The sequence below is a fragment of the Babylonia areolata genome, chromosome 1 (assembly GCF_041734735.1).
Source record: "Babylonia areolata isolate BAREFJ2019XMU chromosome 1, ASM4173473v1, whole genome shotgun sequence".
NCBI classification, from domain to species: Eukaryota; Metazoa; Mollusca; class Gastropoda; order Neogastropoda; family Buccinidae; genus Babylonia; species Babylonia areolata.
In genome coordinates, this window is record NC_134876.1 from 23,395,435 (window position 1) to 23,411,043 (window position 15,609).

The window sequence follows — 15,609 nt, forward strand, 5'->3', positions numbered from 1 at the left end:
CAAGGACCATTACCAATCATTGTTTTGGGTAATTGCTCTGGGTTTAGCTTTACATCCGTATAATAGGATTTTCTGTATGGTCATGTAAGCTTTTTAAAAAATCATTATTGTATTGCTGAGGAATGCCAATGGTTATGTTCTTAAAGGTTATTTTCCAAGGGGGTAATCTTTTTATTGATAAATCAGTAAAGAAAAGTATGGAATTGCTCATCAATAGCTGCATCTATTGAGCAACGAAACATGTTCAACGATTGATATCAGAATCACTTTTAAATCATATTTTAATTTCAAACGTGTCTGTCTGATAATACCTGTAAATCCTAAATACATCACTTCTGTTCTCTCTCAAATATTCACTGATTTCATGGAATCAGCCCCGTGAGGGAGTGATGATTTCTTGATTGCATGAAACGTTCGTGCAGGATGCTACAAACTTTATTTGGTTTTGTGAAATGAAATCCATACAATTAAGATTCATTTCGTGCCTCTGTAATAGCGTGGGATTGGGAGCGCATTCCCTTTTCCCTAACCCACTCAGCCCCCGCTCAAATTATGATAACTAAAAATAGGCCAGACACGGTAGTACAAAAACGTATGAAATAAACTTGAAGTTTATGGCTTTCTGTGACATGGTATGCAAAGATATTGGACTAAACATGTCTAAAAAGGTCATTTTGTGCAATTTGTCGTGACGGTTTCCATGGAAACGAATCCAAAATGGCCGACAAACAAAAAAATTAAAAGCTTATAACTTCGGTACCTTTATAGATATGTTATTTCTGTTTGTTTTATTTGATTTATTTGTATTTATTATAGTGCAGTGGTATTTTGGAATTTGAATAAATACATTTATTATGATTTCTTTGTTGTTGAAATGAGTATAAATTCCTTGACATCATTTCTTTCAAATGAGTGTATATTCATTCTTTTACTAGTACTATACAAACCACTGCACTATAATAAAGATGAATACATAAAGAAAGAAATTACTAAGTTTGAACATGCTATCTTTTAAAGGTTTTGAGCATTAGCATTTTGAAAAATGGTAATACGAGGACAAAACACAAAACTGAAAAAGAGATGTGCTTGTACTCACAAGAAATCACACATGTTGATGCTGTTTAAAGCTTTATTTAGTACCCAGGTGAAACGGACTATAAAGATTAGATGTTGAAGAAGCAAATTATGCGAAAAAACGAAAATAACAAAAAAATCATGATTTTGGTCAAAATTTCACTACCGTGTCTGGCCTTTATAAAACGATGATCATGTTTGTATACCTGGAAGATTTCGTGATTATTTCGCTTAACCTGAATTTCTATTATCGCTTTGTAAGCATTGTCGTTTTGGATTGTACACACATTTCCCATTATCGCAACTTCAGTGTTGTTGTCAGAAAGTTGATTTGTTTGGTTGTTCATTTTGTTCTTGTTTTGTTTTTGTTTTTTTGTTTTTTTCGACGAACGCGTGAATTTTTTGATTGGTTGGTTTTTATTTACATCCATACACAAATCAAAGACTAACGTGGCTGCAAGGAAAATCGCGAAAAGGCTTTTTTTTTTTAAACACACACACACACACACACACACACACTCTCTCACACACACACACACACACACACACACAGATTTTTTTTTTTTTTCAAAGTTTAAACACACACACACACACACACACACACACACACACACACACATATATATATATATATATATATATATATATATATATATATATATATCTATATCTATATCTGTGTGTGTGTGTGTTTAAACTTTGAAATAAAAGTCTACATCATCGACAAAGGCTTTCGTTGACAACTTCCACGGAGAACCGAATGTCTCCATAACTACAGTTATTTCATTATCTCACTGCCATTGAAATACATAATGGAATGAAATGCTCGTAACTAATCTGTTTCTTGGTACTTTGATTTTATCTACAGATTATCCAATGATATGGAGAATTATATCAAACGAGACGGGGGAGGATGGAGGTGAGATGAGAGAATAAACACAATTTTATCTGCAGAGATTGATTTTCGTCTTAGTATTCATGACGAACTCCAAATGTTCATAGTTATCTCCCTTCCACAACTCTGTCTCTGTTCCTCTCTATCTCTCTCACATACATACACATATGCATGCACACACATAGGCATGTACGCACCTCTCCTCGCGCACACACACACACACACACACACACACACACACACACACACACACACACACACACACACACACACACACACACACACACACACACTTACTTTTTAAAGACTGGTAATTTTTGCGAACATTTTATTCGAACTCTCCATCACTGTAATAATATTCGCGTTATGAATTCATAGATCGCAATAAAACCAAATTTACTCTGCCTGATCTTCGCATGTCAAGTGATAAACGACAACATGCTTTTTATCATGTAAGCTGTGTTCTGTGTACAATATAAATATAGGATGCTATGTATACCTGTATGCATTTTTATATCTGGTTTATTCATGGCTGGGATCTTTTATGATTAAACGATGGAAAAATATGAAAGTATTGTTGTGTTGTATGGTGTATATGGAGAGAGAGAGAGAGAGAGAGAGAGAGAGAGAGAGAGAGAGAGAGAAGACCAAGCTGATGATCAGCAACACCAAGGGTATGAGCTCAGACCAACGGTGATGGTCAGAAACTAGAGAGCGCGCAGAGCGTCAAGTACTCAGGGTCAGTGGTGACCGAGGAAGGATCAATGCAAGAAATACTGTCCAGGATCGCCCAAACAACTGGGGCGCTGACTAAGCTGAAGACCATATGGAATGACAAGAACACTGCACTCAGTTCCAAGATCAGACTGAGGCGTTCTTTGGTCATCTCAATCTTTCTGTACGCATGTGAAACGTAGACCTTCACCGCGGGGTTAGAAAAGAGGATACAGGCCACAGTGATTAGATGCTTTCGAAGACTCTTGGGCTCCACGTACAGAGATCACATAACCATCGAGGAAGTGAGGAACAAAATCAAGCAAGCCATCGGGCCCTATGGAGACCTTCTCACCACTGTGAAAAAAACGTAAATGGAGATGGCATGGGCACATCACAAGATCAACAGGACTTGCAAGGACGATCCTGCAGGGCGCTGCACAAGGAGGGAGAAGGAGAGGCGGACAGAAAAAGAGGTGGGAAGACAACATCCCAGAATGGACAGGTCTGCGGTCTGGGCGAGGCCCTTAGGGAAGACAACATCCCAGAATAGACATGTCTGAGGCTGAGTGAAGCCCTTAGGGAAGACAGCATCCCAGAATAGACATGTCTGAGGCTGAGTGAGGCTCTTAGGGAAGACAGCATCCCAGAATGGACAGGTCTGAGGTCTGGGCGAGGCCCTTGGGGAAGATAGCATCCCAGAATGGACAGGTCTGAGGCTGAGTGAGGCCCTTAGGGAAGACAGCATCCCAGAATGGACAGGTCTGAGGTCTGGGCAAGGCCCTTGGGGAAGACAGCATCCCAGAATGGACAGGTCTGAGACTGAGTGAGGCCCTTAGGGAGAACAGCCTCCCAGAATGGACAGGTCTGAGGCTGAGTGAGGCCCTTGGGGAAGACAGCATCCCAGAATGGACAGGTCTGAGGTCTGGGCGAGGCCCTTAGGGAAGACAGCATCCCAGAATGGACAGGTCTGCGGCTGAGCAAGGCCCTCTGGGAAGCAGAGAGCAGAGAAGGATGGAGGAAGGTGTTTGACAGTTTATCTGTGGTGCCTCCAACGGCCGTCCAGACTAAGGGACAAGTGAAGTGAAGTGTGTGTGTGTGTGTGTGTGTGTGTGTGTGTGTGTGTGTGTGTGTGTGTGTGTGTGTGTGTGTGTGTGTGTGTGTGTGAACGAACGAATGAACGAACGAAATTTTATTTCAAGAAGGTAATGGAATAAGCATAGTGTGCTTGTGTATATCCGGCCCTCCGGGCAAGAAAATTGAAGAGATAAAGAAAAGGAAAGCCGAAACATTCACAATAGCAACATGAGTATAGACGCATACATAAATCACAGTACAAATAATAATGAACAATACAAAACAACAAGGATAATCAATGCACAATATGGACGAGATATCAAATGGAGAGAGGGCAAGATGAGGGATAGGTGAAGAGTGAATGAGGTTTGGAAGAAGGAAAGAAACACACACACACACACACACACACACACACACACACACACACACACACACACACATATATATATATATATATATATATATATATATATATACACACAGAGAAGAGTAGTGAGAGGTAAACAAATGGGCGATCAAAAATATTGCAGATTCTGATGTGCATGCGACACAATTATAGTTTGTTTGTTTGTTTTTAATTTGATCTGCACGTTGTGTGTTTGTGAAAAATAGGGATGCTTTTCAAGGTATCAGCCTCAAGACAGGATAATATTTCACTCCACGTGGAAGACCCTGAATAGACAGACCAGATTTAAAATGTTGGATCCTTGGATCCTTGTATTGTTACCTTATGGACATGACGATTGGTGTTGGTTACAAATTTGCTTTGTAGTGAGGGGCGAGGGAGTGTGCAAGGCCAGACATAATTTCAAATATAAACAAAGCCTTGTTATGTTTAAGTTTAGTTTTTAGAGGAAAAAAAGGGCTTTTTAATCGTTTATAGTTTATTACGAGGATTTTAAAAGTATTAGTTTGAATGCTCGTGAATGCAAACATAACAGAGGTTTCATAATTTTGCTTTTTGAACCCCACACTGTATAAGCATAGTTGATATAAGATTCAACATAGGTATTGAAGAATCGCTTTCGACAATGAGGATTCAAAAAGTGCTTAATTTTGGATAATTGGTGATTTTGTTTTTCGTTGTTGTTTTTTACATAACGATGAAATATGGTATGACCAAGACAAACTATTGTCTTCTGTAACTCCAAGGATTTTGTGATGGTCTACTTCTTCAGTCACTTCCCCATTGATAAACAGAGGTGAACAGTTCACAGATATATTTTGGCGTTTTTGCCTTGTTGAAATTATTAAATATTTTGGGGTTTTTTTTAGGATGAAGACTCGTGTGCTTAAGTTTGGACCATTCGATCTGCTGATCGATACTTTCATAAAGAGAGGAAACACATTACGTAAAATTAGCATTAGTGGTATAGATAGTTGTATCATCCTCAAACATTTCACGTGATGCCTTCATAGATAAAAGTAAGTCGTAAATGTAAGTCGTTAATGTGTATTGAAAATAACATTGGTCCCAAAACAGAACCTTGGGGGATACTATATTTAATGGGTAATAAACTAGATGTAGATCCGTTAGCGGACACATTCTGTTTTCGTTTACAGAGAAATTGTGAAATGAGTTCCAGCATATTCAGAGATTAACCAAAAAGCTTTATTTTCTTTCATCAGGAGAGAATGATCTATTACATCAAAAGCCTTCACAGAATCAACAACAAGAGCTCCTGTGATTTCACTATTGTTTAGGTTAGTAAGCCATTGATCTATCAAACCTGTTAGTGCAAAATGACACGAGTGGATCGCTCTTAATCCAGACTGATTTGGATGAAACATTTCAAAATAAATAAATTGCTTGAAAATGTGTTTATTCATGTAATATTCAGGAGGTTTTAATAACAATGGCAGAATAGAGGTTGGTCTGTAGTTTGAAGGTTCAGAGCGATCATCATTCATGAGAACGGGAATAACTTTGGCTGTTTTGAGTGTCTTTGGAATCTGAGTTTTTGTTATACATATGTATGTAATGGAATGTGCAATAATACGGGCTGAGAGTTTTGATATTTTCCTATATATACTATCGAGGCCTCTGGCACCTGTTTGTTTTAAGTGGGTGAGAGCATTATATACTTCATGGACACACATCAAAGGGATATCTTAAGTGGATGAAATGTTTTTGGATTTACAAAATTCTGTCACAGCATCCAGGGAGTTAAGATTTGATGCATGATTTTGTAACTGAAGTGGCTATGTTGAGATTATCAAAGGAACTATCTATCAGTGGTGTACTTTGTGTCACTCTGCTTTTATTGTTCAGTTGATTAATGGCTTTCCCAATTAACTTACTATCAGATGTAGTGGTGATTAACTTTTGAAAATATCTCTTTTCTCTGAAAGTTGTAACTTATTTACTGCATTTCTTTGTTTTTGATTTTTTTTCGTTCCACTTGTCAAAAAAAAAAAAAAAAAAAAATCTCTTAAATGAATGGCGTCATCCATTTCGTTAGTTATCCACGGTTGTTTTATACTGCTTTTCATTCGAATAGATATGAATGGAGCAAATTTGGGCAAATGTTGTGGAAATGGTGATTCCATAATTCGAAAGATTCGTCTGGGTTCGTGAACTGATATACAAGATAAATAGCAGAATTGATCTGGTCCATTAAGAATGTGTCTATATTAAAGTTTGAGAAACTTCTGTATTTGATAATTATATATTTTCTTTTTATATATATTTTTTTAATGTTATTTATCTATTTTATTTTTATTGTTTGACCATGTAACAGAAACTGGAAAATGAGAGAGAGACAGAGACAGCCAGACAGAGAGAGAGTGACAGATAGATAGACAGACAGACATACTTACAGACAGGCAGGCAGACAGACAGATGCAGAACATACGTACATCAGCACTGCCAATCAATCAAGTAATCAATAAACTGCACATCACTTCTCCCGAAAAAATGTCAAGAGCATGAACGTGAGATTCCAGCCATTTCAGCAATGTCGCCTCATTTGGACTTTCTCTTCTGCAGCATCATATTCAGCTTCCCATCGTCAAATCAACAGGCCCTCAGCATGTATGCTGGATTAAATCTTCACAAAATCTGCAATAATTCAACCAGTGTCTTCTTGGTTGCAGAATAAAGGAAGCTACGAGAGAGAGAGAGAGAATGCGAATGCGAATGCGAATGTTTTATTCATAATAGGCCATAGCCCCTCATGAAGGGGGTGGTGTGAAAACATTGAATCAGTCGTACATCACATTTAACACTGAATTCAACAAACAGAATTACAATACGCGTTACTCACTACAGATAGAACGAATCTGAAACGCCTTATACAAATATATTGCAAAACGTTTGACAACATTCTCATTCACAGATGCTAATAGCAGTGCAAGTTTGAAAACAGAAGGTTGTCTGTAAAACTTTTTAGGAATTAATTGTTCTCTGAGATCATCCAAGGCAGAACAGCAAAATACAAAATGAACTTCACTTTCCCTTGCATCATTACATAATGGACACACAAGCTCACTTTCATTATGTGTTCTATAACGAAAACGATGAACAGTTATATCAGATACCCCAAATCTAAATCTTGTCATAATAATTTTTAAGTGCTTATCCATTTTCATTAACATATATGTCGGCATGCAGTGCAGTGAGTTGAAATGTCGATACAAATCAAACCTGTTACTGTCCTGAATGTGGGCACCCCACTCTTGCCATCTACAATCAATAAGTCTTTCTCGAAACATATTTAAAAATGCACTTACATTCCCAACGCCTTGGTTGATCCACGCATACCCGAAACCTAATTCGCATAATTTTACTTTTACTTTAGTTGCCCAGTTTACCTTGCCTCTAGCATCTAGGTCATATAACATTTTATATGCTTTCTTTGGTAGTCTTGTATCTTCCATTTCAATCAATTTTAACCAATATTTTATACATCTTACTGCTGAGTTTATATATATTGGATACCTACATGTTTCACCATAAACTAAGTCATTTGGCGTTTGTATCGATACATCTAAGAATTTCTTCAGGGCAAATAAATGGACTTTTTCACAATGTATTGAAGCGTTATCTAAGCCCCATACCTCAGCACCATATTGAACAATCGTTTGTACTTGTGAATCAAAAAGTTTGATAAACACTTGGAAAGACTGATTCCCTAAATTTGACAATTTCTGCATTATACATAACATAGCATGCTTTGCTCTGCTCGCTAGATCTTTACAAGTTACTGAGAAGCTTAATCGTGTTGAAAAATATATTCCTAAGTATTTGTATACATTTACAACAGGTAGAATAACTCCATTATAAAACCATCGTTCCCTGGCTCCTAAATATCCACCTTTTCTAAACACAATTATATTACTTTTAGTCATATTTACTTTTAACTGAAGTGAGGAAGCAGCCCGATGTAAACTATTTAACTGTGTTTGAAGGCCAATAACCGTTTCAGACAACAAAACAACATCATCTGCTAAAAGTAAAATAAACAACTGTAAGAACTCTGTTGTGAATTGTGCACCATGTCTTCCATTATCGATAACCTCAGATGTCAACTCATTGATAAACAAAGAAAAAAGAATGGGACTACATACATCGCCTTGTTTCACTCCACTTGTACACTGAATATAATCTGTCATGTTTCCGCCGCTTCGAACCCTAGCCTTCACACTGCCATACATACTCATTACACATCTAAATAATTTACCCCTAATCCCATTTTTTAACATAATAGACCACAGAATACTTCTATTTACAGAATCAAAGGCTTTTTCGAAATCGATAAACGCAACATATAATTTACAGTTCAGAGAAAACTGTTTTTGCACAAAGGCCATCAGAGTAAAAATGTGATCTACCGTAGAGTAATTCCGTTTGAATCCTGCCTGTTATTCACCAGTAATATTGTTTTCTTCCACCCATTCCTGTAGTCTGCAGTTTATGACAGTACTATAAACTTTACTAGCTGCATCACTAAGGGATATGCCTCGATAATTATTCGGGTCATTTACGTTACCTTTTTTATAAAGCGGCAGAACGATTGATTCAGTCCATTTTTCAGGATAAATTCCATGATCAAAAAGAGAGTTGAAAAAAACTACGAAGAAATCTAGCACAATAGCTGTTTTACAACCATATTTTAAAAGTTCACCAATAATACCATCCGGTCCAGCAGCCTTACGATTTTTTATCTTCCTAATAGCAAATAACACTTCCTCCTTAGAAATTGGACGGTTTAAATTACTCTCTTCGCCGTCTTCTTCACTTCCCTCATGCATTATTTTGTCAAAAGTAGTGTCTTTTGTAAGAAGTGCTTGAAAGTGTTCGAACCAGGTATCAATACTAATATTATTTACCGGTTGCTTTCTTTTCATAGAAATCTTGTGTACAGTATCCCAAAACCGTTTCTGACTCTTAATCGATAGTATCAATTCATTAAGAAGAGCATCATTGAATCGTTTCTTTTTCAGCTTTAGCATATTTTTGTATTCACGCCTTGCCCTACAGTAACAATCACGATCTTTGGCATCTAACGTACGTTTGAATTTATTCAATAGTCTACGAACTTGCTTTTTATGAGAACGACACTCTGCATCAAACCAGTCTTGATCTTTATACTGTTTCTTACAATTTACCTGTTTTTTCATGCACAGTGCAGCATCTTTCAGACACACATTAAAAGCATCTAATGCATCGTTCACATCAACTTCAATCAGACTAATCGCTAAGGCCATTTTCTCCTCAAATTCTTTAGACAATAAATTTACATGATACACATTGGCGGAATCATCACACCATACAAACTTTTCAACAACATAATCAGTTTTGCTTTGCTTATCATTTTCATCAGCGTCCAGATAATTCAAACAAAACTTAACAGGCATGTGGTCAGATTCAAACCGCTCACACACAGTCAACTCACAGCAGTCACACAGAAACGAAAATAGGTCACAAGACATCAGAAAATAATCATTAACACTGCATCCACTGTCTGACACGAAAGTGTAGCAGCCTTGACGGTCGCCATAACACATTCCATTAAGAATACACAAATCAAAAGCAGTGCACAAGTTCACCAACTGTTTTCCGTAATTATTCAATGACATATCTTGAGAACATCTACCTGTGCTTACTGGATGGCTTGCGTACTGGAAATCTAAAACATCACAACACCCTTGACAATGATGAGAAACATTTGAAACCCTACTGTTCAGATCACCACACAACAGTATATGAAGATCGCCATAAGCCAACAAACAATCGGTTAAATATTCTTCTAATAACGCAATGCCGTTTACACAATCAAAATATGAATAAAACGGAGAACCCTCAGGTGGTACATAACAAAATACATACAATACATCTTTCCCAATTCCAAACAACGTTTTGTTAATCACAAAGGCGCCAAAATTACAAGCCTTAATTTTTACTTCTTCAACATAAACCATTAAATCATTTTTAATTAAACATACCAGACCCCCAGATCGTCTCCCTTGTGTTGTGAATTTTACTGCGGGGATACACACACTTTCGTATCCGGAAAAAATATTGGTAAATTCATCGACAAAAGTTTCAGCTAAACATATAAAATCGAAAGAACAGACAAATGAAGTGAAATCTGTATCAGATAACTTGGACAATAGTCCATTTACATTCCAATGTAAAAAAGAAAGAAACTTTGCTTTATTATTCAAAGTATTATTGTTTTCATTGCCATCGGAACTGAGATGGCTGGCTGTACACGAATCATTGAACACATCTGTGTCACACCCATGCTCACACACTGACCTGTTTGCACAAGGCAAATCACAACACACACTGCTCTGTGCAGCACTCTCAACGTTCACGCACATGTTTACACTTTCACGTGCAGCATCAGTGTCGGTGACACTGGGCAAAAACACCGGTGTTGAATTAAATTTTACACCCTGATGAAAAACAGAACACAAGGACCGGCCGATTCCCTATCGTATTTCAACTAGCCTGTCACCACCATCTACTGTGTACCTTTTACCCTCAACCAACAAATAGTTAAACACCATGGAAGCTCTCTTCCCATCTTGTCTCGCTTTCTTCAGGTGTGGGGTTAGTCTCCTTCTGATCTCTCTCACACGCCTGGAGAAGTCCTCACCAATAAAAATGTTGGTGCCTTGTAATTTGCGTTTGCATTTCAAGATGTTCACTTTTTGCTTATAAAACACGCAACGAGCAATGATGGGCGAGTCAGGCTTAGAACTAAGGCGATGAACTCTGTCAAACTCGATGTCATCAGTCAGGTCAAGATTGTCTGTAAACAAGTCTTTGAGTAATCCTTCACAGTCAGCAGAGAGAGAGAGAGAGAGAGAGAGAGAGACAGACAGACAGACAGAGAGACAGACAGACAGACAGTCAGACAGAGACAGATGGAGAACGTACGTACACAAGCACAGTTAAAAAAACAACAACTGCACATCACGAATCCCGAGGAATGTCAAGAGTGTCAACGTGAGATTCCAGCCATTTTAGCAATGTCACCTCACTGGACTTTCTCCGTTTTTCTGCCAAGGTATTGAAAGTGTACAGGAAAGGATTGATAGCAGAGTTAAGAGGCAATATGAATATAGATAAAGCCACATTTACTTCTCCAGGAATGGGAGTATCGGCCAGTGCCATAAACCCACACAATCCAATAGGAAACCAGCACATAAAATCTGTTACGGCAACAGTGATCAAACGGCGAGCTATGATCAAGTCGCGTGACACTTTTGAATTATTGGTTTTCAAAGCATTGCTCTGTACTGACCAGTAGATGAAAGCTTGACCAGCAGAGATGAGTAAAAACAGAATGAAATTAAATACGATCATGACGCTGAAAGAATACATCTTTCCTTTCGAATACTGTCTTGTGACTGGCAAAGGAATGCAAATACCTGTCTGACTATAAAACTCCCAGTGTGATGTCACTGGAAGTAAAGGCAGCAAGACTAAAATCCACCCCGCCATCCACACCAGCAGACACGCCACTGCTGCTGATGCCCTCTTAAATCGTAAGGTGCTGAATGGAAAACAAAGCACAACAAAACGATCCAGTGTAATCAGGCATATGATCAGAGCTGATACCTCACTGGATAAGAAGGACAAAACTCCAGCCACTTTACAGGTCACACTGCCTGTCCATATGTCATCATAGTAGAGATATCTGCCACGGAACTGTTCATCTGCCGCTCCGATAATAGCCATGTAAACGCCCATGAGGAAGTCAGCCATGGTAAGGTTGGTGACAAACACACTGAATCCACTTGAAGATGACATGGTTCCAGCAAACAAACGTGCACAGAAGCAGAAGACATTGCCAGCAAGTGACAGACAGGTGATCAACCACAAAAATACTCGGTATGTCCATGTTTGTAATAAATCTTCACAGGAAGAAATTTCATTTTTTGGAGCGTGACATGATGAATCATGTAAATCAGTAAAATAATGGGGCAGTATGGCAGTACAGCAAATTTTATAATTGCCTGAAGATATGACACGGAGATGTGAAATATCTTTGAAAATGTTAGACGGAAATGATTTTAACGGACTACTTTCCATATACAGACCAGTTAACTTCGGTGTGTACTGAAATCCACTTTCGCTGATTGTGTGAATGGAAGTTGAAGTTAAATTCAGTTTTGATAATCTTGGAAATAATGACATAACTTCACTATTGAACACAGTCAATAAGGTGTAAGACAGGTCTATCTCTGTGAGTTCACGTAACTGGGCAGGGGATGAAAGGTCAGTGTGGAGTGAGGTGAGAGGATTGTCAGACAGAGACAACAACTGTAGATTTTCTAATCCGAGAAACAAAGCCATGTTGACATGCTGAAGTTGGTTGCCATCAAGATTCAAAACCCTTAAGTTCAACATCTTCACACTGGGCAAGATGGACATAGAACAGTTGGCAAGAACAAGATGAATCAGATAGGTGTTGTTGCTCACATCTGATAGTGTCATAGCTGAACCTGTGGCGTCCAAGTAGCGCAGATGAACAAAGACTGCTGCAGAGAAAGACTGATGACACAGAAATGTGTGACCTTGACACAGGCAGCCCCCAGGACAGGTCACTTCACAAAACGATTCATCGTCATGCATTGGGCAGTGAGGCCAACCATCACACAAATGGTCGCTGTGCAAACAGGTTGTGGAAGATCTGCACCTGAAAAATCCTGGACACTTCATCTCTACACATCCCTCTTCATCCTGGAGACCAGAACAGTCATACATTCCATTGCATCGTGTGTAGACAGGCAGACAGGCATGGATTTTCCCAGGACAACGATAGTGACTGTTAGGACAAGAGTCATTGGAATCCATTGGTGTTGAGATGAATTTGGTTATGCCATCAAAATTGATAACAACAGGAGGTGGAACAGATTTAAGAGGGATGTTTTGGCTTCCATCACAATGTCTTTCGTCAGATTTATCATGACAGTGGAACATTTCATCACATACCCTGTCAAAATCTAGACACTGACCATTGGTGCATGTGAACTGTTGGACACAAGAAGAATGAACACAAAATGTTTCATCACTGTCATCGCGGCAGTCACTTATGAAGTTACATACCAGTGTGTACGAAAGAGTTGTGGCGTGGTCATCGCATTCATATATATTTATTGAACTGTAATGATTTGCTTTAGTTTTGATTTCTACCACTGAGAAATGGTCATGAACATACGATGTGTGACGTTGACCACACACATCATATTGAGTAGAGCCAGTCAAAAGAAATGAGTATGTTACTTGACCATCATCGCACTTTTGTACGGACATTTGTCTGGAAGTAACGCACAGGTTTCATTGTCCATGAAAATTTCATTCAAATACGAGTTTTCGTCTGTTCTGTTGTTCTTTATTCCGCAAACTGCTTTGTACGAGATACTTCGAGATATTTGACACCTATCATTTCTGAATTCTGATGAGATAGAATCACGTATTACACACCCTCTCTTTCTATAGATGCAACGGACGATATCATAAGCATTATGATGATATACAATTCTTTTTGCACTAACTGCACTATGTCTGTACATCATAGGCAATGATTCATCATTAGAATATAAACCATACACAAACCTAGCACTATCTTGTGGCCAGATACGTGTTTGAGTGTAAAACGCTTCAAGCAAGTTAAAAACACACATGGGCATCATCAGTGTGCCTCCAAAAAATTACAGTACTCATCTGCTACTTCATTGATATCAGTTGCACCGATAATGCGCTCAAGACCATGCACTACTGTGAAACAACCATTACACATGGGCACCCAACCCTGGCAGTGCGGACTGCTGAATGGACATTGTCCTGTTTCATCCCGTCCGTCTTCACACTCTGTCCTCAGGTTGCATTCCAGGTGATGTAGAAAACTGGAAACGTGATCTACTGAGCAGTTCCATAAGCCACTGGACAACTTTTTAATGATTTGTTAGCAGGGAAGAAAGAGAAATATAACAAAAATAAAGGCGGAACGCAAATGTCATCAGGACATCTTTCAAGATTAACCCCGACCTTTACAGCATCATACACATTCGCAAAATAAGGTTCTGGTCGATATGAGGGCACCCTATGACGTTTCGTTGTCTTATAAAGACTGTCAGGTTTTGAAAAATTTGAAAAATACACAAGAGTAAAACGCATGGGACTTTTCACTGTCGGTTTGAAAATGACCATGACTATATTGTTCGAAGGAACATGTACATGTGCCCACAAAGAACCATGACGCGGAATGGGGACAGTTCTGTTTAAGGTGATATAACCAGTCGATGGTGATGTCATCACAATCACCAAGGCTTTGGTTTCTGTGGAGCAATACGCCATTCATGAAAAAAACAAGACCAAATGTCAAAAAAGACAGCTAATGCATAATACTCGATCATCATATAGTTTAAGCAAGCTAGCAGCAAAATCATTTTTAGCCAAACCACACACAAAACAACCACAAGACAACCAAGCGACCAACCAAGAACTTGAAAGAATCTGACTCGGAGACATCCGTCTTCATCCGAAAACAGCCTGGCACGACCGAACACACAGGGAAAGCTGCAACTCACACACCCGTAGCCAGAAAGACTAAAGTGATCAGGAGTTCAAGACAAGCTCTATTCATATTCACTCAGCACAGACAACACAGACATATAAAGAAAGGTACAGAACAGCTGGACACCACTGTCACTACATCCCCCATTACAGCTTCCAGCTCTCCTTCCACATCCTAACCATTTTCCCCAACATCCAGCTACCCCTGCCACGGCTTATTTCCGTAAAAACTAAAAGATTGATATATCTTCTCGTCTTGCCTCCCTGCGCGTGTGTGTCAGTGTGTGTCTGTGCACACGCATGTATGAGCGTTCGCTTGTGTGTATGTTTGCGTGCATGCGTGCGTGTGTGTGTGTGTGTGTGTGTGTGTGCGTGTGTGTGTGTGTGTGTGTCTGTGTCTGTTTCTGTTGTCATTGAACGTGAGCACTGGACAGTGTCCGCTTCTTGCCTCTTCTAAAAAGCGTGTGCGTGCACCCACACACACACATACACACACACACACTTATGCGCGCACGCACCTTATATATGTGTTGAGAATGGAAGTTAATACACAGCTGACGACTGGTCACGAGATCTAGTTGAGAGTGTCTGTAGCCAGTCCCCAAATAGCTAAGCATGAAGTGCCATTCAGTGGCCAACAAAGAATGCCCGCAGAAACCACGGCAAGAACAGCAGGGAAGTACAAGCGGGAATTTGAGTTTGACACAGTAAGTATATATAACCAAAAAGGGACTATGATACAAACTCACCATTTTGGTGTCATATACTCAACCATGTCAAACAGGTGCAGAATTCAAGGCAATGGGAGAAGGGA

General features: G+C 38.9%; 1 protein-coding gene across 1 annotated transcript in view; it reads left to right on the forward strand.

The window, feature by feature from the left end:
• Positions 1-1,447, forward strand: part of LOC143280917 (uncharacterized) — a 29,322-nt gene extending 27,875 nt beyond the window's left edge. The window contains exon 6 of the mRNA XM_076585700.1: positions 1-1,447. This exon is cut by the window's left edge and continues 2,917 nt beyond it. The gene's annotated coding sequence lies outside the window, so the exon portion shown is untranslated.
• Positions 1,448-15,609: the final 14,162 nt, after the last annotated feature.